This window comes from Triturus cristatus, chromosome 6 (assembly GCF_964204655.1).
Source record: "Triturus cristatus chromosome 6, aTriCri1.1, whole genome shotgun sequence".
Classification (NCBI taxonomy): Eukaryota; Metazoa; Chordata; class Amphibia; order Caudata; family Salamandridae; genus Triturus; species Triturus cristatus.
Genome location: NC_140589.1, coordinates 1,834,571,131 through 1,834,592,874, shown reverse-complemented (window position 1 = coordinate 1,834,592,874; position 21,744 = coordinate 1,834,571,131). Strand labels below are relative to the sequence as shown.

General features: G+C 47.2%; 1 protein-coding gene and 1 pseudogene across 2 annotated transcripts in view; both read left to right on the top strand.

Moving 5' to 3' along the window:
- LOC146822136 (cGMP-dependent protein kinase 2-like) overlaps window positions 1-21,744 on the top strand; it is a 256,757-nt gene that overhangs the window by 61,986 nt on the left and 173,027 nt on the right. The gene's annotated exons all lie outside the window — the stretch shown is intronic.
- Window positions 12,652-12,833, top strand: LOC146822137 (U11 spliceosomal RNA; annotated as a pseudogene).

Genomic DNA, 21,744 nt, shown 5'->3' with positions numbered 1-21,744 from the left:
AACCGCAGCTCTTTAGGCTCTTTAGACCTACATGCCACGTTATTTAGTGTAACATCGGTTGCATTGCAACACAGTGCTGGCTGCACAAGCCATGGTCGAGCTTGCTTTTCTTTGAAGGGAGACATTTAATGCTTGTTCAAACACATAAAGGTGACAGTCCCACCATTTCAGAATGGAAGCATTTTCAGTATGCTACGCAGCGAAGCCAGAATTGTGGCTTCAGTTATCTGATACAACTAACAAGCATTGTTAAGCGACTGGTACTGGCGTGTTGTTGGTGTAGGTGTAGCGTGGTCTTGTATTATATATCGTGAGACAATGTCAGAAGCCGCAAAACACCAGCCGGCAGCACACTATGCTTAGCACCTACCCAAAGCTTAGGCCTTTATGAGGAACACCTGCTGGCACCATTGAGTAACAGGTACAGATATACACTGGGGGGCATTCCTCTGCAACCAAGGGCAGGTTTCAGGTTACTTCAGTTAAGACATATTCACCCGCTCTTTAGCCAGGGCAGCAGGCGGGTGGTGTAGTGTCATCTACCAAGCGTGCAGTGGTGCAAAATAGTCCGGTAAACGCTTCGTTTGAGCCAAATGGTGACAGGGTATTATTGACCATTCGGCATCCTAATACTTAGGAAAGGGCAGGTATTCGCTCTGAATGTTCCCGTATGGTTCCCACAGACTTGTCTGCCCCCTGGTTTATCCGTCTATGGGTTAGAACCTGAGACTTGAAGTTGCAACTTCTGCCCGGTGTCCCAAACACGTTTATAGTCAACGCTGGGGTAGATGTACCATGTAGGGCCTGATTACTACTTGGGTTTTCCCTAAGTCTTGGGGTCAAACTAGATGGGAGCATTAAGTCTACAGTCCTTATGGAGCATCCAGCTTTCCTTCAGTCCAAGCATGGGCAGATAGCGATAGATAAGTTTCAGCGTGTGGGTAACTGACACCGGCTCTTCACCTACATCATGCCCCGGGGGCACGCACGCTGTACAAACACAGAGCTTCAACTTCAAGGGTGCCAAGTAGCATAAACCAGTAAATAGGTTTAGAGGTGTGTCTCTGCCCTTACAGCTGTGTGAAGCCAACTCCAGTTAGAGGTATGCCCAGGTGAAATTTGGGTTCTTATTAAGGTTCTCATGACCAATGCGGTTTGTGGTATCTCACAGCGGGTCCACTGGAAGTGTACTGCAGCTAGCATGTAACAGGGAACCTGGGATTCCAACACTTTTACCACGCTTGGTGGGGATGCGGGCAGCCAACATAGTGTGCTGCTGTCCCAATAATTGGTGTAACAAGGTGTCAGGCACAGTGGGCCACTATGTCAATAGAACACTTGGCACGTCCAATGTTCAACTAAACCCAAACTTTAACGAAGCGGATAATTTTCCCCGCCGTGGATGCTCAGGGTTGGCAATGGGTACCCCCCCTCCCTATCTGGGAATATTTTTAGGGTGGGGTAAAGTAGGACTTAGTCAATCCTCAATGTTAGGCACCATATTACAGAGAGTGCACACTGCCTAAATCAGACAGATTCTCTAAGCTGGCATGCCTAATGGGTTCCACCTCAGAGGGAACTAAGCGTGCAAAATTCCCACAAGGAAGAAGGGATACATGGCAAGGGCCGGTGCCCCCCCCTTACCCATTGTCACACACTTCTAGCCATGAACACTCCTGTGCGTCATGAATTAGCATGCATAGGGACTGTTCTAAGGTTAAGTATAATCCTTCTCGCCATAATAGCCAAAGTAGGCAGGCGGGTTGGGGGAGGGGTCACCTAGCAAGTGGGCTGCTGTCCCATAGATGGGGCACGCAGGTGTTCAGGCACACACGGTGCTAGAAGGGCGGCAGCTAGTTAGATCCGCAAACAGATGGGGCAAGGTGTGCCACAGTGTCTTAATTCTTTCCGCCCCCAGTTGGCACGGGGTGGAGTCATGTGAGGCAGTGGAACTTTCATGCAGAAGGGCGAATAGTTTATTGCACTTGTCACAGGCCAAAGCTGATACAGGCTAATGCCTAGGGCTATCATGAGATAGATGGGCTTCATTTATCACCGGTAGGGATGTAGCCCTTTCTTCTAGATTTGCCGGAGGCTCTAGAGAGGAGAGGTTGCAGGTAAGACCATAGCTGTTTGGTGGGGGGTTCTGGCGGCGACGGTGGCCACCTCCAGAGCTATGGCGGAGTTACAGGGCGATCTGGAAGCAAATGGGTACCGAAGGGTACCTCTGCGCGGCACCATATGGGGTGCCAGAGCCAGAGCCCAGAAGCCTCATGGGAGGTTCCTGGAAAACTGTGTCGGCTCCCCGTTAGTCCTTCGGGCGGTTGTGGGCCTGAACAACCGGGGGCTTGCCTTGCTACGCTTCGCCCTGAAAGGGGCGTGAGTAATAAGGGACCATGTGTCACGTGATCCGGGAAGAGGATCACCAGAAGTGGCAGCACAGATGGGGTTCGCCCCAGTGCTGCTTGGCTCATCAGGCGGGCAGGCGGCCCAGATGGTTGCCTGCCCTTGGATCGCCCGTAAGATAACCTACCATATTACATAACGTTGTATGTAATAAACCTGCAGCTTTTTTCCCAAAACAAAATCTGTGTGGTGTGTACTTATTTGCATGCATGCTATGTGCTTGGGGGTGGGGAGTGTTGCCATGATGGTGCTATGTGGCTGCCCAAGGCCACCGCAGGAGGCCACTCAAGAGGGCAGCACTCTAGTGGCATCGGGCACCCCACAACCCCCCCCCCAAGAGGGCAGGGACTCTGGCGGAGTCCCCTTCCTGGGCGCGGGCAGTGGAGCGTCATGTCCGGTGCGCAAGGCGTGTTGAGGGGTATATAGGTCCCCCCACCACGCTGACGGCCTCTTTGTCGCACTGGACACGCCGCGGTCTCTGCCTCGCTGGACACGCCGTCTTCCACCCTACCGCTTTCCCGGTGTGGCTGGTGGCAGGCAGTATGGTGAGAATGTTGTAATGTTGTACTTTTTTCGTTGGAGGCGGAGTTACAGGGCGATCTGGAAGCAAATGGGAGGTTTGCATGCATGCTATGTGCTTGGGGGTGGGGAGTGTTGCCATGATGGTGCTATGAGTGTTGTCGTATCGCACTTCTATTTGTGGCGGCTTGTGAAACGCTTCAATGGCCAATGACTGCCTTTGCTGAGCTTTTTTAATACGTTTGATTCGGCGTGTGATACCTGGTGGTCGTTATTGCCAGGTAGGTGAAGTGTTGTGCCACAATAAAGGCCCTCGTGCGGTGTTTACTTTTTCCTAGCGCTATGGAAACCTCCGCATTTTGAAGCAGCCACATTTTATTTGCCCTATACCTCAGCACGCGGTGGGAGAGTGGTGGGTTTCCGGGGGACTAACGAACAGCTGACAAGTGCCTGCTGGGTGGGATGTGGTTTCTAATCGATTCTACTGGTTTTGTGTGAGTGGTGCCAGCCAGAGGCAACCAGATAGCATTGCCATGCTGTTTACGTCCTTGGTCAAGTGCCGTCCTTTTTCGTCTCAGGAGTATCCAGGGCTGCGCCGCATTGATGCAAAATGTATTACTTGTTTTACTTACTTTTCAGCAGAATGTTCTTTGGTAATGGGGCGTTCGAAAGCTTTTGTTGCGGAGTCGTGCTTCTGCCTTCCACTGAGAGTTGCGTGTTTGCTGATGCGTCCCCTTTCATGTTGCATGTCTTTTGTGACGGTGAATGGATGTTCAGCTCTGCTCTCACTTTTGTCTGTCAATTACAGGCTGATCCGATGGGGTCTAATGAACAAGGGTGCCTCAATATGTGGGCGTGGTGGCGTCTTCCATTTTGGGCACAGAATTATCATTTTGGCGGAGGCCTGCCTGCAGGGAGCAGATTGAGAGGAGGATGTCATATTCTGTCGAGATGTTGACAGACAGGGTACGTTGATCCTCAGCGCTGCTTTTCAGACGCTGTCTCATGGCTCAGGTTGAGGTGATCTATGTGCCATGGATGGAGAACTGTGTTCAATGTTCTGCAGTTTCAGACTGCACAGGGTGATATTCTTGAAATACATTCCAGGCTAGCTAGTTATTTTTAACACATTTCCACATTCCGTATTTGTTAGAGTGCAATTCACTTTGATCTTTTCTTTCAACAGTTACACTCAATGCTGTTTTGCATTTTGGGCAGCAGACATCAGTCATTCATTTGCGTGTTCTTAACCTCATGTGTTCAATTTCATTGGTTGCATTTCTGGTCATATTAGAACCAGCAATCTGCTTATTCTGGGGATGCCTATAATCAGATATGACAATTTAAGCACAACAGGAGAGAGTTGTAGTGCTAACTGTTATATCCTGAGTGTTACATTTAATTGTAATCAGCCTAGGTCCTCCTAGCTGCTCAGCCAGAGTGAGAGATGGTAACGGACTGTTGGTGTGACTGTGATGCATGGAATGCCTGGGTGCCTGTGTGGATGAGTGGTGACAGTTGGAGATGGGCTGAGCAGCTAGGCAGGCTGCTCCTGGTGGGGCTGGTGTAGGAGCTGGTACATGGCTGAACTAAGTCTGACACTGTTTGGAACTGGAACCAATAAAGAAGACTTAGAAACTTACAACATGGCTACCAGTGTCTTCATGTACAGAGCACAACACTAACCCTTGCACATCTCTATTTGTTAAGTCCCATCTATCCACTGAGTCCGCATTCCCATCGTCCACAGAAAAGGTCTAGTAGTCACAACTAGTTGTAAGGACATTCACTCAAAAGATCACAGTTGCGATTTATTTTCACTTGTGCTTTATATTTCAAATCTGTTTATTGAATATAAAGAGAACGCACAGTAAAAAAACGTATAGGAGACATACAGCAAAGAAGTTCGGGCCAATGTCCATCACAGGTGGCAATATATAGCATTGCGAGTCTGTCAAACTTAAACAATACACTGAACCCAGATCTAGAGGTGGGAAAAGCCTAAAAACAGGGGAGAGGCATGTGGTGCGGTCGCATCAGTGCATATGAATAAGTATTGCCCCTGCTGTAGTGGTGACCCTGCAAGCTTAGAGATACCCGTGGGGCTGGCACTATTGGAAAGATTGAGAGATCACAGTTCAGAAAGTATATCAATCCCAGAGGGCTTGGGTTTAGCTCTGAGAATTCTTAACATCCAACCTGTAGAGAATAAAGTAGTATATTCCAAACCTCCAACACATAAAGGGGAGAACAACACCCCACAAAGAAGAAAACCAAGGGGAGGGAAGGGGAAGAGAGGTACGGCGTCTCTGGAGCACGCGGAGTGGAGGGGCCGAGGCATTCCCGGAGGGGGAGATAAAAGAATCTTCTACCGGTCCAATGAGACCGGAGATACCGGCTGATGACCTCTAGAGTAAGGTTCAAGGGGGTCTTTGAATAGTTGAAGGGCTCGTAACCGAGGGGCGACCAGTCGGCAGTGCTCCATCTTGTAGAAATATTGGATTAATGGTTGCCATCGGTATGGTTGACTCACTTGTGCTTTAGAAGCTTATGATTTATATATATTGTGCACATTTATATTGCAGCACATGTCATAAGATGCTTAGAAAATAGTTTCATCCGGTTAGTTGGCTTCACAAGCAGCTTTTGCAGTCGATCCCTCGGTATGGAAGCCACTTAATAAAGGATGTTTGTTATGGCAAATACATCTCCAAAGGCACACCTCATCTTATGTTCCATACGGCTTTGCAGGACTTACTGTTATCAATGATTTAGATATGCGTGTTCATGTCAATACACAGCTGCTCTAAAAGGACTCTATTGCAGGCGTAATAACGCCTTTATTGATTATGTCAACAGAACTCCCAACATTTACTGAGTCTGGTGTTTTGTTGTTCCAGATTAGGGACCAGCAGCCTTGGTCAAGCTCAAGATGAGCTTGACCAGTTGCTTTCTTGTTAAAGTTGCTTAAGCCATAGGTCAAAGATTTAACCCCCCTTTTAAGGTCACAGTCTTTTAAGGTAAAAGGTTAATAGTTTATGGTGTCAATCTGGATTGTTCTCCCCGGAAACTAAATCAATTAGTGGTTGTAGAACATGGGATATAAAAGTAGAAAAGAATCTCTCCAAATTTACTTGCCCAGACGTGGGTCCCGTGCTCTCCGTGCCCCTGGAGTCAAGCTATCCTGGCTGAAGAGGGGTGAAACCCCGAAACCGGTCCTAGGATGCTTGTTTCCAGTCTAAGGAGGACCTGGCCTGGACTTCGGGCTGGACGGTTCCCATTGGGCACAGGGTCAAGACTGATTTGCATATGTCTGGGTTCAAACTGGAATGGCAAGGGGAGCAAAAAAAGGATGGCTTTAGTGCCAGATCTCTGTACTGGGGTGAATGTCTGCCCACTTTTGTCATTGGCTTCTGTCTTTGTCCTTCGTAAATGCAGGCTTCGAATTCAGTAATCGGCTTGTTAGCCCCTCCTTAGTACCACCTTGTCTCCCATGGCTACTGGCCCTTTTACTTCTGTTGCTGCACGGTATGTGTTAGTTAGTCTGTAAGCACTATTTTCTTTATTGAATTTTTCCTACTGCAGGCATGCCATGCTTTCCTGCAACATTCAGAGCGCCATGCGCGCTTTTAACCAGTGCAGCTCGCCTAACTGGATCTTGACTACACACAACATAATATATATTTAAAAGCAACGCAACTAGTATCGCCGCGGGAACGGGCAGCAACACGAATGCTGCATGTTCTCATTTGTTACATGTATGTTAGGCTTGTCTCCCTGTGCCGTGTTTGCCCCGCCAACCCCCCCACCCCTCCGAGATTGCTGTGTTTTTCCTTACAGCACGCGCACATCACTAGTTAGTCAAAGTTTCTCCTCGGAGATTACACGACAGAATGGATGCTCGTGGTAGTTCAGAATCTCATGGTGGCATATGTTTCAAATTGGCGGAGGGGGACTGACAAGACCAGCAGGTCGAATGGGTAGTAGAGGAAAAAGAAGCCAATTTCGCAGGGGAGAGCCAGAGACGCTGATAACTAAAATAGAGGGTTTGAGTGGTGATTGCGGCTCGTGAGGTTTTGTGGATTTAAACCCATAAACTGTCCCAGATGGAGGTCGACCAGCATTCCCCTCCCCCCCTATACTCTTCCTATACTCATAATTTGTTCATTGTCACCTGTATCTCCATTGTACCCTTTTTACACTTTTTGATATCAATTGATTTGTATTATGTTACCATTATATTGTATTTCTTCTTTTTCCTCTGGTTTTTAATAAACTTAAACTTTAAAAAAAAAAAGAAAAAAAAAATCTCATGGCAGCTCATACAGTTATAAAGTATCATCTTCTTCCGAGATTTCTGTTGCGCACAGTGCTGGAACCTCAGTAACGTTAAGCGATGGATGTCGGAACCTAAAGTGCCTGCTTCTGTATCACTATCAGAAGAAAAACAGCAACATAATCCATGTAGATTTTCCTAACAAAAGAGGCGTGGCTCGCCTGCTGACAAAGCGGGTTCCACGGAGTTTCTTCTGTAAACAAAGTCAATGACAAAATGAGTGCCTCCTATTCTCATATAATTGCCATACACAAAGCACAGATTTTACGGAGCTGACATTGCATACTTTTTTGTCTTCTTGGAGAGGCTGATTGTCTGAGAGGAGAGACTTAGGTGTGGCGCCGCGGACAGGGCGACTGACTCCGGAATCTGGGGATCACGGTTCGATCGCCGGCAGCAGATTAGCCCAGCACCATGTGACTCTGGGCAGTAGCTTGCTTAATCTTCCCGATGGCCCCCAGCGCCTAGAGACCCTTACGGGTGATTGTTCTCGCTTTACAAATGTGGATCATTATTATTATTATGCTGGTTGGCGAGAGTGCCGCATGAGGTGAGAGAAGAGTCGGCCCTGCGTGATTTTTTGTTATGGCCATTAAATGTATGAAATTTCGCCCATTATTCCCACGGGAGACTACCGCAATCAGAAATTGTTTTGTGGGAGACATTTTCTTTTCGGCCACCCTCCTTGGTTTTTCGCAATACTTCTAATTAGGGGCTTGGCGCTGTGTTCTTTCTTCACACTGGATATGCAAAACAAATTTTGGAAATTCCACACTCCCCTAGAGAAGAGTCACTTAACCACAGCCAAGAAATATGTCATCTGAATGTAATATGCATGGGGACGGGGGGCTCCGGTTTCCTTCTTCTTTGTCCTACTCTAATCTACATTATTACATATTGCAATGTGACAAGTAGTCTACATGGCAGAATGACTTAAATTAGAAAACTAACTGAAAACTTTTTTGGGCTTAGTTAGGATCTCCAAGAGGAGGAGGTGCTAAATAAAGGTATATGATGTTGTGTAGTGGCATTTATTATAACATAGTGCTTACTACTACCCCCGACCAGCGTCAGTCTCTTATGAGCGATGCTGAGTGAGAGACCAAAGCGTCTGCCTGCTCAAAAAGAGGGAGTTCCATAAGATACTAGAACTATAAACAACTACTTTAACTGTCAAAATAAATGATATTGCTTATTTGAGTGATTAGTGTAATTGAATTAAATGCGTGCTGTGCTCCCCCTTTATTCTACTTTCCTCTAAATACAATCATTTTGCTGTATTTATTTTAATAATAGTACATTGTGTAAATATATTCTGTAACGTGATTGCTTGGGAAATGAAGTAGAAATAAAGGTGAGCACAAGCAGCAGTGGTCACCAGTATTATACAAATCTCAGGCAAGATTAGTCTCATTTTTTTTTAATAGTCCTCAATTGGCGTAACGTCCAGATCTGTCAACTTGGGAACCAGGGGGCATATCAACAAGGGCTTTATCTCTGCTTTTTTGGCTTTAAAAGCCAAAAAAGGAGAGATAAAACTAGCGCCCTATCAACAACAGGGTGCTAACACGCAAATTTGCATGTTAGCACCCTTTTACTCTACGCTTCCCCTTGCATCTCTAATGAGATGCAAAGGGGGCGTTCCAGAGTAAAATAATAGGAGAAATGTCGCTAAGCGACATTTCTCCTATTATCAAGAATGTCGCTAACCCTGTTAGAGACAAAAAAGCAGCGCTAACCGCGGTTAACGCTGCTTTTTTACGTCTGGTATTTTTCTGACTTAGCCATAATATCCTATGGAAGGAGGATATCATGGCCAAGTTTGCCTGTCCCTATCAACAAGGTAACGTGAGATTATCGCTGGGTTTCCAGCGATAATCTCACGTTAGCCTGTTAGCGTGAGGATTTTTAACGCTATTGAGATAAGCGTTGCTAATAGCACGCTATCTCAGCGATAAAAATTCACGCTAGCCGGCGATAATTATCCTAGCGCTAAGTGCGCTTAGAGATAATTATAGCCGGTTGTTGTTGATATGCCCCCAGGTTCGAGTCTCAGCGTGGCCTCACATCCTGTGACTCCAGAAAAATCACGTAATCTCCCAGAGCGTAAAAACACAAAAAGGAAGTGTCCTTGTGTAATGTAACTGGTGCGAGTACCTGGGTTTGAGTGTAAGAGAAGGTCGTATTCTCTTTGCCTCTATCTGTGACTGCTGCACAACAGCCTGGATTACGTGGAGAGAGAATTCGGTTCAACATATCAGTGCCCTGAATCTATGAAAACGCGCATCATTGTAACAGTGTGCGAGGTTGAGAATCTTGCCCTCGCTCCACAAGTTTTGTCTGAAGCTGTAGTAAAGTAAACAACTATTTTTTACTGAGTGTGGTGTGTCCAGCTGTAAAACGGGCTCTCTTTGGGCAAGGAGCATCTCTGATAGCACTTCCGACAGTGGCGTAACAAAACTTGAGGGGGCCCCCCTGCAAAGCACAATGAGGGCCCCCCCCCCAGCGGCCCGGCCCACCACCGTCCACCGTCCACCAACTAGTTACCACTAATCTGCATCTCACATGGGAGTCACGGAGGGCCACGAGAAGGCTCCGCGGGGCTTTTTCACGGCGCTTTATGGCTGTAGAAATGAGCTGTGCCCCCCACCCAACAGAATGTGCATGGCATGTGAAATGTCACCCTCTTACAAACAGAGATGTTAAAAAAATAAAAATAAATCTCGCTCCTTAAACACAAAGTGTGTCTTGTGTGTGAGTGCACGTCAAAATAAATGCACGGAGGTTTGTTTACACGATCCTCGGCAGACGTGATCATACTGAGTGATTACGGGTGTCTGGCCATGCAAGTTATACGGCGAACATACAGGATCCTCATCAGCTAATTCGGACACTAATCATCGCTTCTCATGTTTAACCCCTTGAGTGCCCCGCCCTTTCCCCGCCCTGTGCCGGCCCTTTCATTAGCGGGCGGGGTTCATGACGAGATAGTCTCGTCATGGGCACAGCGCAACCGCGGCCCATGACGAGACCATCTCGTCATGGGCACTCAAGAGGTTAAACCGCTCTATCTGCGCTCTTAATCCCAGCGCGAACATTACAGAGTAACCGCGTTATCTTGGAATTGTTTCACTCAGCGCGCACCACACATGTTGTTTTACAAGGTTATCCAGCTTGCACGCTCCCATGCTGCATATGTAAGACCCCTGAAGGGTTGTGTTGGGTGGGGGCTCTACACAGTGTAAGAGGGCAGCTGCAGGTACCCACGTGCTATAGGAGGCACCTGATGCAAAAGGTGCTCGGCTGACATAAGTACTGTAAATGCAGCGGTGAAAACTGCTCTAAGTGCCAGCGCTGCAAGTGCAGGTTGCCCCAAGCTTCCCGATGGAGTGTGTTGCGAAGTACTGACTGGTAGGGCATCTTATGCTACAAATTGTGTAAGTGCCTGGAGCAGCGCCCTTGTGCCCACTCGAGCAAGTACAGTCAAGTACTCATGCTGCAGGTTGGTGTGAGCGCTCCTCCTGCAAGAACCCTGACACTTAACAAAACAGGGGAGGTTGCTGTGAGTGCTGGAGGCAGGCATTCTCTGGGGTTTTGGGGGCGCTCCTTGGTCATTTTAGGGCACACACCCCTCACTGTGCAAGACACAGAGGAAGTGCAGCTGCTGAAAGTGACTGACGCAGGAGACTTTTGCTGCAAAATCGCTTATAATGCAGTTTGCCTTTGTGGTAAATTGTTGAACTGTAAGCCCCTCTGGTCCTTGCAGTGTAGTTTGCCTTAATTGCTGCATCTGCTCCCGCGAAGGGCCACTACTTTATCCTCTCCACCCTTCGGTGGCACCAAAGCGCCCAGACACCATAATTGCCCTCACTGTGTTTCAACAAAATGCCTACTGCAGTAAGTGCTATTGCGAACCTGGTGTTGGTGCATACTCCCCGCACATGTGCCAGGAGTAGATTCCCGTAAATGCTGACATCGAAAAAACCCCCGACGCCCGGCACCAGAGCGAGAGATGTTCAGTGGAGCGAGAAGTGCCGACTGTAATAATTGACCCGGCATTCTGGCTGCCCCAAGTGCTATAAGGTGAAGGAGCTGCAGAATACGTAAAGTTCCTCGAGTGCAAGGTGCGGTAAGTGCTCCGACGCTGTGTGTAAGGTGGGTGTTGCTTTATGTGCACCCGCTTCGATACTGTATTTATCCCAGAGGGGCTGCAGCCTGCAAGATGATGTAAATGCCCTAGGAGCAGGGCAAGTTAAGCACCCAACACAAGGTTCTGCAACTGCTCTGATACAATATTTGCCCTGGGGACATCAAGTTACGGGGCTTCATGTTGACGTAAATGCCCCTGGTGCAGAGTGAAGCAAGTACTCAGTACAGGATCTTCAAGTCCTCCAGTACTATATTTAACCCCCAAGGTGAGGTGGGGTCAGGGCATATGCTCAAGGGGATGGCTCTTGTACATGTTACCAATAAGTACCCCTGGCGCTGTCATACTAGCTCCTATGTTGTAACTGTCCCAGTGTGAGGGGCGTAACTAGTAAATGCCAAAGCCCCAGGACCAGTTAAAAGCTGAATTACAATAAATATGCCTAGTGCCGTAAGTGCCCCAAGATACAAGATGAGATCAATTCCTCCGTCCAGAATTCCTGCTGTATGTGTAAGTGTCATAGATGCAGGCAAAAGGTTAAAAGTGTCCCCGTGCATTTTGAGGTAAGTGCAGGTTGAGACTAAACTTGCTCCTCCCGGAGCAAGGAATAAGCTTTCCCAGGAGTGGGACCCTCGGAACCCCTCTCCCTCACTTACCGGTGCGGGCGAGTTGTCCGTGCAGCCGGCTCCCCATGCCTCTGCTCCGCTCTGCGGGTCGCAGCACCTGCTCTGTCTCTGCACGAGCTCCGCGCATCGCTCAGCAAATCAACAGACCGTGACGTCATCAACTCGCGCCCGTGGAGCCGAGGACTGTGGCGCACGTACTGCCGGCACGAGAGAAATAAGCCGGGTCCGCGAGATTGTCGGGCTTCTACAGGACAGTACACCGGGGTCAGTGCTTTGCTTTTCCAGAACAGCCACCCTAAGAGCGAGCATTACACCCTGTTTCTGTGCTTTCCTGGCAGGTAACATTTTTAGCCCTGTAGTCGTGGGTCCGTGCATTTCCAGTCCGCACGTACAGTTTACACTGACTGCGCATGACAATTCAGTCAGCCCAGCCCTGGCCCCTGCCCACCTGATGCCCCACCCTGAGGCTGAAGACCACACAGCTGCGCCGTGCGCAGGCTCAGCATGCAGATCTTCCCTAAAATGCATATGGTGTGGTATTTAAGTGACATATTTCCTCGCGGTACAAGACATAGAACTAGCCGCCAGGTGCAGTGTTATACTAAGTACATTTGGCTAAAAAGGGTTTCTGCTGTGAGTGGCACACAGGGGACTTCGGGGTAACTCTGAGCTTCTTGCGTGGAATCGATATCAAAAGATTTCGTAAACATAATTTTTGTTACCGGGGCTTCTGGTGCATACACCTTCTAATATATGAGCAAGCATTGAGCGACGAGTTAACTTTAACACTAGGTCCCAGAGGTCAGACGGACCCTGTCTCATAGCTATCAAGGTTTCAGATTGCTATGTGTGACATTTGCATAATTTCAGTGTAATTATGAGTGACATTTCAAGGACTTTGCACCAAGCAAAATCAAGGAAATTAGAAGAAGGAAACATAAAAAATATCAGAAATTACACCCATTTGAGCAATGTGAAACTCTAAGGAGATCTTAAAACAGCTGCAGAGCACAAGAAATGGAAGGGAACTAACCTAGTGCCCTTTTAACCTGATCGGACAGTGACCACAGACACTCTGCATCAGGCAAGGCTCAGGAGAGTGAGGCTGGGGCATATGTAGATTACTGCCAGCCAGGGCGCTGTTGTGTGCAAAATGGTATGTCCCCTTATGAGAACATCCAAACATATGGCAGATGCAGACAGACCAAAAGAGAACTGGTTAAAGTTTGACACAGGCAACAAAAGGGGTGTGCAGGTTCACATCATCAGATGAGCTGTGTTGTGCGTGCACTGTGGACAGTAGGCACAGCGATGCCAGTCATACTCAAAGTCAGTCTGGAGATTCAGAGGGGGACTCCAGAGTCGCTGCCATAAATCACATCAATCACCGCAATATAGAAATGTTGATCAGTAGAAACACATTCACTTATTTAAAGGGTGTAGATGTCCTTGCAGATGAGAAAGATCACAGTGTTTATCACCTGTCACAATATGTCCATTAAATAGCTGAAAAGAGATATGTGCCTTCAGTGTATGGGATAACACAGGTCCATTTACATACAATGCAATAAAATATAGCGTGCACTGTTTTAAATAGTTTTTGCGTATGTATTTAACAATGACTTTTCAAATTATGTTGCTCAACGACACTAATGCATGTTACTATTTTCAGCGCTACAGTGCCTCAGGATTGTGAATGGAGAATCAGAGGAGCTAATTAAATATAAAACAGATCTTGCTTTAAATTAATTTCAGAAACAGTCACTGTACGGGACCTATATTCGAGAAAAACACCAACCTTTTCCTCGCAAAGCTCGATGTTAGCACATCTCAGTATGTACTTTCACAATATCAATGAAAAAGTTCTCTTTACCTCCATGGGTCAAGTGCCTGCTGACGAAAGAGACCCTGGACACTTTTCGGCAGCAGGTTGGTTGCCGGACTCTCATAACGGTTTTTAACCCTCTTATCCAATTCTTGACTTCCGCTTTCAGCGCTCCATAATGGAGGGCAGCGACCGTGGTCTGCAAGGCTGGTTGCAGACAGACTCAGGCCTTGAGTCACCGCAGGCCATAGCAATTTCAGTTTGCCGCCTAGCCCCAGTCCACCTCCAGTGATAGTCATCCAGGCGGCTCAGCTGTCCTGACTCCTGCGTGGACGTCCTGTGACAGACTGAATTCTCTCAGCTCCCAATTGCGGTTATAGAGGAAATGACACGGGAAAGAGCAGGTAATAACAACTGATAGCAGGGGGTGGCCCGGGCTGGTGCGAGCTGCGGCAGGCAGCGCTGAGAGCACCGCGGCCTGCGCCATGATTATGTGCAGTGCGTCTCCTCAGCACTGCCTCATACTAGCCAGCTGCCCCAAGGCGCGCAGAACAAACTCCCCGCGCGGGCCACGCTCCAAAAGCAGGATATGACGTCCCCAGCAATGACGTCAGGGTGAAAGAGGCTGCACCGCGGGATTGAAAAGCGCAATAATGCAGTTGGGTGAGCCTTCCAGCAGACTGCTGCAAGCCCCAAGCTTGCTGGAGCAGCACGCTCAAGCCACGGGCGGCGCCGCGTCTGTGAGTGTAAGTGTAGTGTACAGTGTGCTTAGGGGGCCCCTGGAGCTCGGGGCCCCCCCGCTCTGCAGGGGCTGTGGGGGCCTTTGTTACGCCCCTGAAACATAGTGATTGGCCATATGCCATGTGCTGTGTGCACACAATTCATACTACCCAGTCTGTTGATAGTTGATGGGTGTTGGCCATATTTGAAGTTTTTGAGAGTTAGGCAGGAAGCGTTGCCAGAAGATGTGTTCTCGTTTCAGCATGACCCTATAATGAATATTGTATTGTATTGTATTGTAATTGCATTTATATAGCTCTTACTAACCCTGACGAGGCATTGAAGCGATTTTTAGGAGAGTAGAACGCTACTCCGAAACCCATAAAGGATTAGTTGTGAATTTGAATAGTAAACTATGAAAGTGATTTGAGTGGTGGATATATTAGTCAGTTATTTGGATTTAGAAGGATAGTAAAGGGATAGAAGAAGGGAAAGGTTGTGTATTTAGATTGCGCTTGCTACTCTTGCTGGGGTGATGAAGCGCTTTTTCAGTGAGTAGCACGCTACTTCGGAAATCATAATAAATTTGAGGTGAATTAGTATAGCGGAATATGAAAGTAATTTGAGTGGTGGATATGTTAGTCAGGTATTTGGATTGAGAGCGACAGTGGAGGGATAGAAGAGGGAAAACATGTTTGCATTTATATAGCGCTTGCTACCCCTGATGGGGTGGTGAATGGCTTTTTTGGCGAATAGTACACTACTCCGGAATCCATAAAAGATTAGCAGTGAATTAGTATAGTGAAATATGAAAGTAATTTGAGCGGTGGATATGTTAGTCAGTTATTTGGATTGAAAAGGATAGCGGAGGGATAGAAGAGGGAAAAGCTTGCATTTATATAGCACTTGGTACCCCTGATGAGATGTTGAAGTGCCTTTTCGGTGAGTAGCATGCTACTCCGGAACTCATAAAGGATTAGTGAACTACAGATAGTGTTTTCTGAAAATATGAGGCTATCATTTGTTATAGAGTAGTTTTACAAAAATGTAACTGAAAACTCTTCAGGTGAGGGGAGGCTAAAGTAGCAAGCTGGGGGATGAGCCATGTCAAAAAAGAATATATTCCAGACCTCATTAATAAACTGCAATTGGACTAATGTGACGTTGAATACTTTTAGGAATTTCACACATTTGAAATATGCAACAGCTATGCATCTTTAACTCCCCAAATGCTGCTGCTCGGTATCTCCCACATGACGTCACAAATGACATACCATTATTGAAATACCAATGTCTTTATTGGTCGCATCACTGATGACACCCCTCAATCTATAGTTTTCATTGGTTTAGCTGCTTGCGTGGCTAGCTGCAAGTGTTAGCATTTATATAGCATGAGGCCAGCTGGGAATCAACAGAGAGCCACGTGCACTGAGGCATTCTCCCATAGGCCGGAATGGGTGAAACCCTTCCATACATCTGGCCACAGAGAGCCTTACATCGAAAGGAGACTTTTTGAGATCGTGTACATTAAGTGGACTTTCCACACAACCACGTAACATTTCACATTTCTTTAGGTGTGGGAAGAGTAAGTGATGTGGCCAGAAGCACTCCATTTTGGTCAACTGTTGAAGGACGACCGGAATCAAGGTTTTCATATTCCAAAGTCAACAAATGGCCGACTACACAGCGAATGGTTCCCGTTCCTCCCTTTTCTTCTCGAATTGAGCATTTGGGCGAGCGCGAATGTATGCATGCATTTATGTGTGCGTGACAGAATCACTAATGCACTGACTTTTTTTGCGTGTCCTCCAGCTCACCTTCAAAAAAGGTATCAATCATACAAGGAATCTAACTACGCCTTGATATTGATACTGCACAATTCTTTCCCACCCTGTTTCCACTCTTGCCTCACCAACCAAACATCTCTCCATTCCCCTCTCCCCCTCCTGCACTTGGCCATCCATAGGCTGTATAAATTGAGGTGGCATGTGCAGCTGGATAGATAAAGGCTGCAAATTGTGTTTCCTACTTTTTTTGTAGGAAGCTTCAAAAACGCAGTTGGCCTTCCAATTTCTTTTTGAAAGCGGAAACACAGTTTTTACACATAAATTAAACATTTTTACCCTCAACCTTTTCAGCTAGCCGACGCAGTAACAAGAGCATGTGTTTCGCCCGGGCCTGTGCGCATACATGCCAACATTTCAACTTCGGTAAGAGGGAGAAATATATGTGCGTGGAAAGACCTGAATAACGTGTAACATGAAATGGATCCCAGGCAGTGGTGGCTGGTGACATTTGAAAGTGGTGATGCGTAAAGTTTGCGTCAGAGTGCACCGTGGCAAGCGAGCGCGGCGAGCGAGCCCGAACATCTTTAGGGTTTTTTTTAAAAAAAAGAGTGGGTAAATGGTGCATTTTCAAGCAAATTTGAGAAGCAAGAAGGTTAATAAAGCAAATGTGAAAGTCCAGTTTTATTACATTAATAAAGGGATGTCATATAACAACATGTAGATAGAAATGTTTCTAAATCTAGGCCCTGCCAGAGCCACGCCCCTCTGAGCAATATACTCGCTGTGTGCCGGCAGGGCTCAGCGTCAGAAACAGTTCTATTGTTACGTTTTTGAAGCTAGGCCTAGTGCTGGCACTCAGTATGTATGCTTCTCAGAGGTGCATCACGCGTGGCAGGGCCTGTAGCTTCAGAGTGAGAAACATTTTCTGCTCCAGTCTGCGTTCTCAGTCTATAAACACTAGCACTCTTTAAAGCTATGCCTGGTCCCCTGCAAGGTGAACAGGGACTGCTCAGACATTTTATATGATCATGTGGTTGCTCTGTAATCCATAATGCAATTCTGCAGCGGGACTGGTAAGAGTACGGCAGTTCACAGGGGTGCCAAATGCTGGGCAGAGACTCTGACCTGGGGGAATAGGAGTAACGTTATTCCGTCAGAGCATCTTAATATTTGTAGAGAGCACACAACTGTACACACACAGACATTCTGAGCTGTCCAGTGAAAAGAGGGGTGTTGTAATTCAGCAATCAAATGCACTAGCAGCAGGGTCTGGCGTTTGGTGCTGCAGTTTCAAGTCAGGATCTGTGGGCCCCAGAAAAGGAGCTCTGCTGTATTGCAGGTGAATTGTCAAAGCAGAAATGTGTTTGCCTCACTCACTCACAGGAGCCTACAAGTGAAAACTGCATTAAATACTGAGCTCGGGGACTTGCCAGGAAGGGTTTCAGGACTAAGGGGTGTTGTAGGAGGCTGGCTAGTATATGGTGCACACTTATTTAAGTGAAGTACTCTGCACTAATCCAGACAACCCTCATGGTGATTTTAGTGGTCTTAGACTACCTTATAAAGCTCTCTAAGTGGTAGCTGTCGAGAGCAGACCTCAGGCTTAGTCCAGAAGGAGTGTAAAGCAGTTTGCTTTACCATTACTAATCATATAGTGTAAGTTGAGTGAAAAAGAACCACACAGTGTAGTTATAAAACTATGTATTTATTATAAACACTCACTAGCACATTGTAATATCTCCTATCCGGAGATATAATCACAATACTTTAGTAATAGAACATATAAGCAGCACAAATACACAGTGGTCTCCAGGGGGAGGCCAAACCATATAATAAGAAAATGTAAGGCGAACCACGACCTAAGTCAAGGCTGGACCCAGAAGACGTAGAGGAGCCACGGACCCAAGGAACCAACCAAGGTAAGTACCCAGGAACCCCCGAAGGCCATGTGCAGAGTGGGAACACGTCCGTGTGCTCAATACAAATCAATGAGTAAGTCACGGTTGCAGTTTTTAAGAAGAAGGACCCTTCCCAGAGGAACCTGAAAAACTCAGTGGCAGAAGGAAGGTTGGAGAGTGACCCCACCCATGGATACCCCAGGAACTAGGTTACCTACACCAGAGAAGCCGGGTGGATAGGTGCGAAGTGACGTCTGAAACCGCCGTAAACCACAGTGGAGGACTTGAGTGAAGATGCTGCTGGCAAAGAAGATAAAAGAGTCCGGTGGAACCCAAAGGTGGATTCAGGATGAGAGGTACCTGCAAGCAGAGGGGACAGAGTCTATGCCACTCAGGAATGCCCAGGAGGCACAGAAGATGAAGGCCCACTGATATCGGAAGATGCAGGAGAGTTGACAGTGACCTTGGGGCTGCAGCTGTGCAGACCAGGCGACGTTGAGGGAGACCAGGAGTCGTTCACGAGCTGTCCCACATCAGATGTCAACATCCAGGGGTTTGTGTCCACCTGGAGCACCAACAAGCTTTGGCAACAGCAACAAACTTAGTAGACGAAAAAGGTGCGGTGTCGAGGCCAGCAAAGTCCGTGACTCAACACGAGCAGGTAATTCGGAGCAGGCCCGAGCAAGCGGAAGAGCCCACTGGAGCCAAAGAAGACCCTCGAGAGGACCCACAGGCTGGGGTCGCTAGAGGACCTTGAGCAGCTCACCAATGATGAAAGTCCACGGTGCAGAGACTGCGGTGAAGACGAAAATCTTGGTTGCAGAAGATGCTGGTGGCTGGAGCTTCTTGGAGCCCGAAGATCTCTGGAGGAGAGAGTCAACAAGCCTTGGCAACGGCAAGTTGACACGGTGCAGAGGGGTACAGTTCCCTCAGTACCACCATTCAACCGTGCCCCTCATTTCTCTATACATCCTGTCCATGAAGGATACTGGCTTCAAACATGCTGTGAAAACAGTGCAGGCCTCGAGGAAGTTGCAGAACCACCACCATACCCCAGGAGGCTGGAAAATGAGTGGAGGCCTGCTGAAATTGGTACTGGTGACCAAAACTGGCCATCTGTCACAAAATCAGGCCTCCCCACCCTACCAGCCAGCCAGGGAAATGCCTGGCATTGCTATTCCAGCCCTGGGCACTGGCCAAAAAAACACAACGCACAAACCCTAAATTGTAGTAGAGCCCTAACCTTCCACTGCCAGCTAAATCTAATGGGCTCCGCACCGTAGATCCAAGAACCACAGGACAAGCCCATAAAGTGCAAAAACGAGGTGCATTTAGCTAGGGATTACAAAAAAAACAAAATGGACACAGGTTCATTCAAATTAATGCAGTAGTTATGCTCCTAAGAACTAAAAACGTCCTTAAAAGACAGACAGATTTCCCAGTAGTACATAAAATGATTAAAAAGTCCACCACTGAGGGTGGAGTTGGGAATGGGGGAAGGTTATGGATTTATGATTGGCTCCATGCAAGACTCTGCGACAAAATGTGCCCAAGGCATGTAGTGGAGAGCTCTGTATTTGATAAGTAAGTAAATTAAAAGAAGACCTGTTGTTAAGATGGCTACGTGGCGGCTATTGCGTTTTTCAACTCGTTTTCATATAACATGACTTGCATAATATCAAAAATCCAAATTCTGCAGAAAAGTCAAAGCTGGATCAAAAAAATCTCACTCTCACAAACATCACGACTTACACAAAAACTATAATGGAAATTGTTTTAATCAGAGGTTAGCTTTGAAATTGTTTTAATCAGAGGGTAGCTTTGAAAACACAGCGATGGCTAAGTGCTATAATTATATAATATAGGTGCCAAAGAAGATCTCAAACCTGTTAACATTGATTCTGCTTTAAAAAAGGTTGCTGTGCGTAAGACACCGTTCTCATTGATAAACCTGCGATTGCCATATCTTCCTCGCATGAAGAAGACGCACATTATTCACGTAACCTAATTAGTGCTGGCATCGGGTTTCTAGATGCATGAATCGGGAGGCGGGAGACTAGCCTTCAAATCGGTAGTCTCCCGCCTGAATCGGGAGGGTTGGCATGTCTGTGTGTGAGCTGCAGCAGGCAGCGCTGAGAGCGCCGCGGCCTGCGCCATGATTATGTGCAGCACTGCCTCATACTAGCCAGCCGTCCTAAGGCACGCAAAACGCGCGCTCCAAAAGCAGGATATGACGTCCCCAGCAATGACGTCAGGCAGATAGAGGCTGCGCCGCGGGGATTGAAAAGCGCAATAATGCAGTTGGGTGAGCCTTCCAGCAGACTGCTGCAAGCCCCAAGCTTGCTGGAGCAGCACGCTCAAGCCACGGGCGGCGCCGCGTCTGTAAGTGTAGTGTACTGTGCGCTTAGGGAACCCCAGCACCGCGGGGGCTGCGGGGGCCTTTGGTACGCCCCTGGCTTCTGACTCCGTCACTGTACGAAGCACTAGCAAAGGAGCTCCTCGGGGTGTACTGCGCCATAATTGTAGGCTGCCCCTGATGCATAAGTACACTTGGCAGGGATCCCTTAGCGCAGACTGTATTTTTCAGAGGAGGGAATATGTATCCTGACGTGCAGCCTTGTTGCCGGAAACGCTGCTTCATATCTTCATATGCCCACAGCAAGCATGAGTGAGTTGTGAATGGCATCAGATGGCATCCCCATTGAATCATCACACCCTTGTAAATCCTCAAGTCACATAAATAATGTGGTAACTGGATGGAAACATTTGAAGTCTAGATTGTTACTAAGGGTTTTTTCTTTAGAGGTGGAATGAGCGTAGGCAGGCATGTGCTGTTGTACTGCAGTACACCGACATATACCCTATTATATTTTGTTACCAATCCCTTTTTTATATGCAATGGCATATCTTTCAATGCTAATGTTTAAGCAAAACTGTGTAGGCTAATGTACATAATATAAAATCCTTAAATCAGCATCGCCGTGACAGTACAGCTGTAAACATTCTAAAAATATTAATTTCCAAACATTTACCAGAATTTACATTTCCTAATATGTGAGCCAGGCTACGTTGCAGTAATATGCGATAATGTGCTGCATGGCTAAATACTTATAGGGTCCCAAAGGCGAGACCAATTGCATTGCAAATGCTTGTTTCCGCTTTTGTTTAATTTTATCTATGCATGCATGCATTCAATAGGAAGCATTCTTGTAATGTTTGCATCTCCCAAAATACCCCAGCTATTCTTCCCTTCCTATATGAATGTTATCTCACTCCCAGATATTTTAGTCACTCCACATCTGCGAAAGAGATGTTTTTGATTAAACAGTAAAGCCATGCAGGCCATACATAGGCCATGTATGCCAACAATATGCCAAGGATAGACTCCATTATGCCAGGACACCAAGAGGCCATGTAAGCACAAATATATTGAGGATCACAGCCATTACACCAAGGCTAACCTCTCCTAACCCTTATACC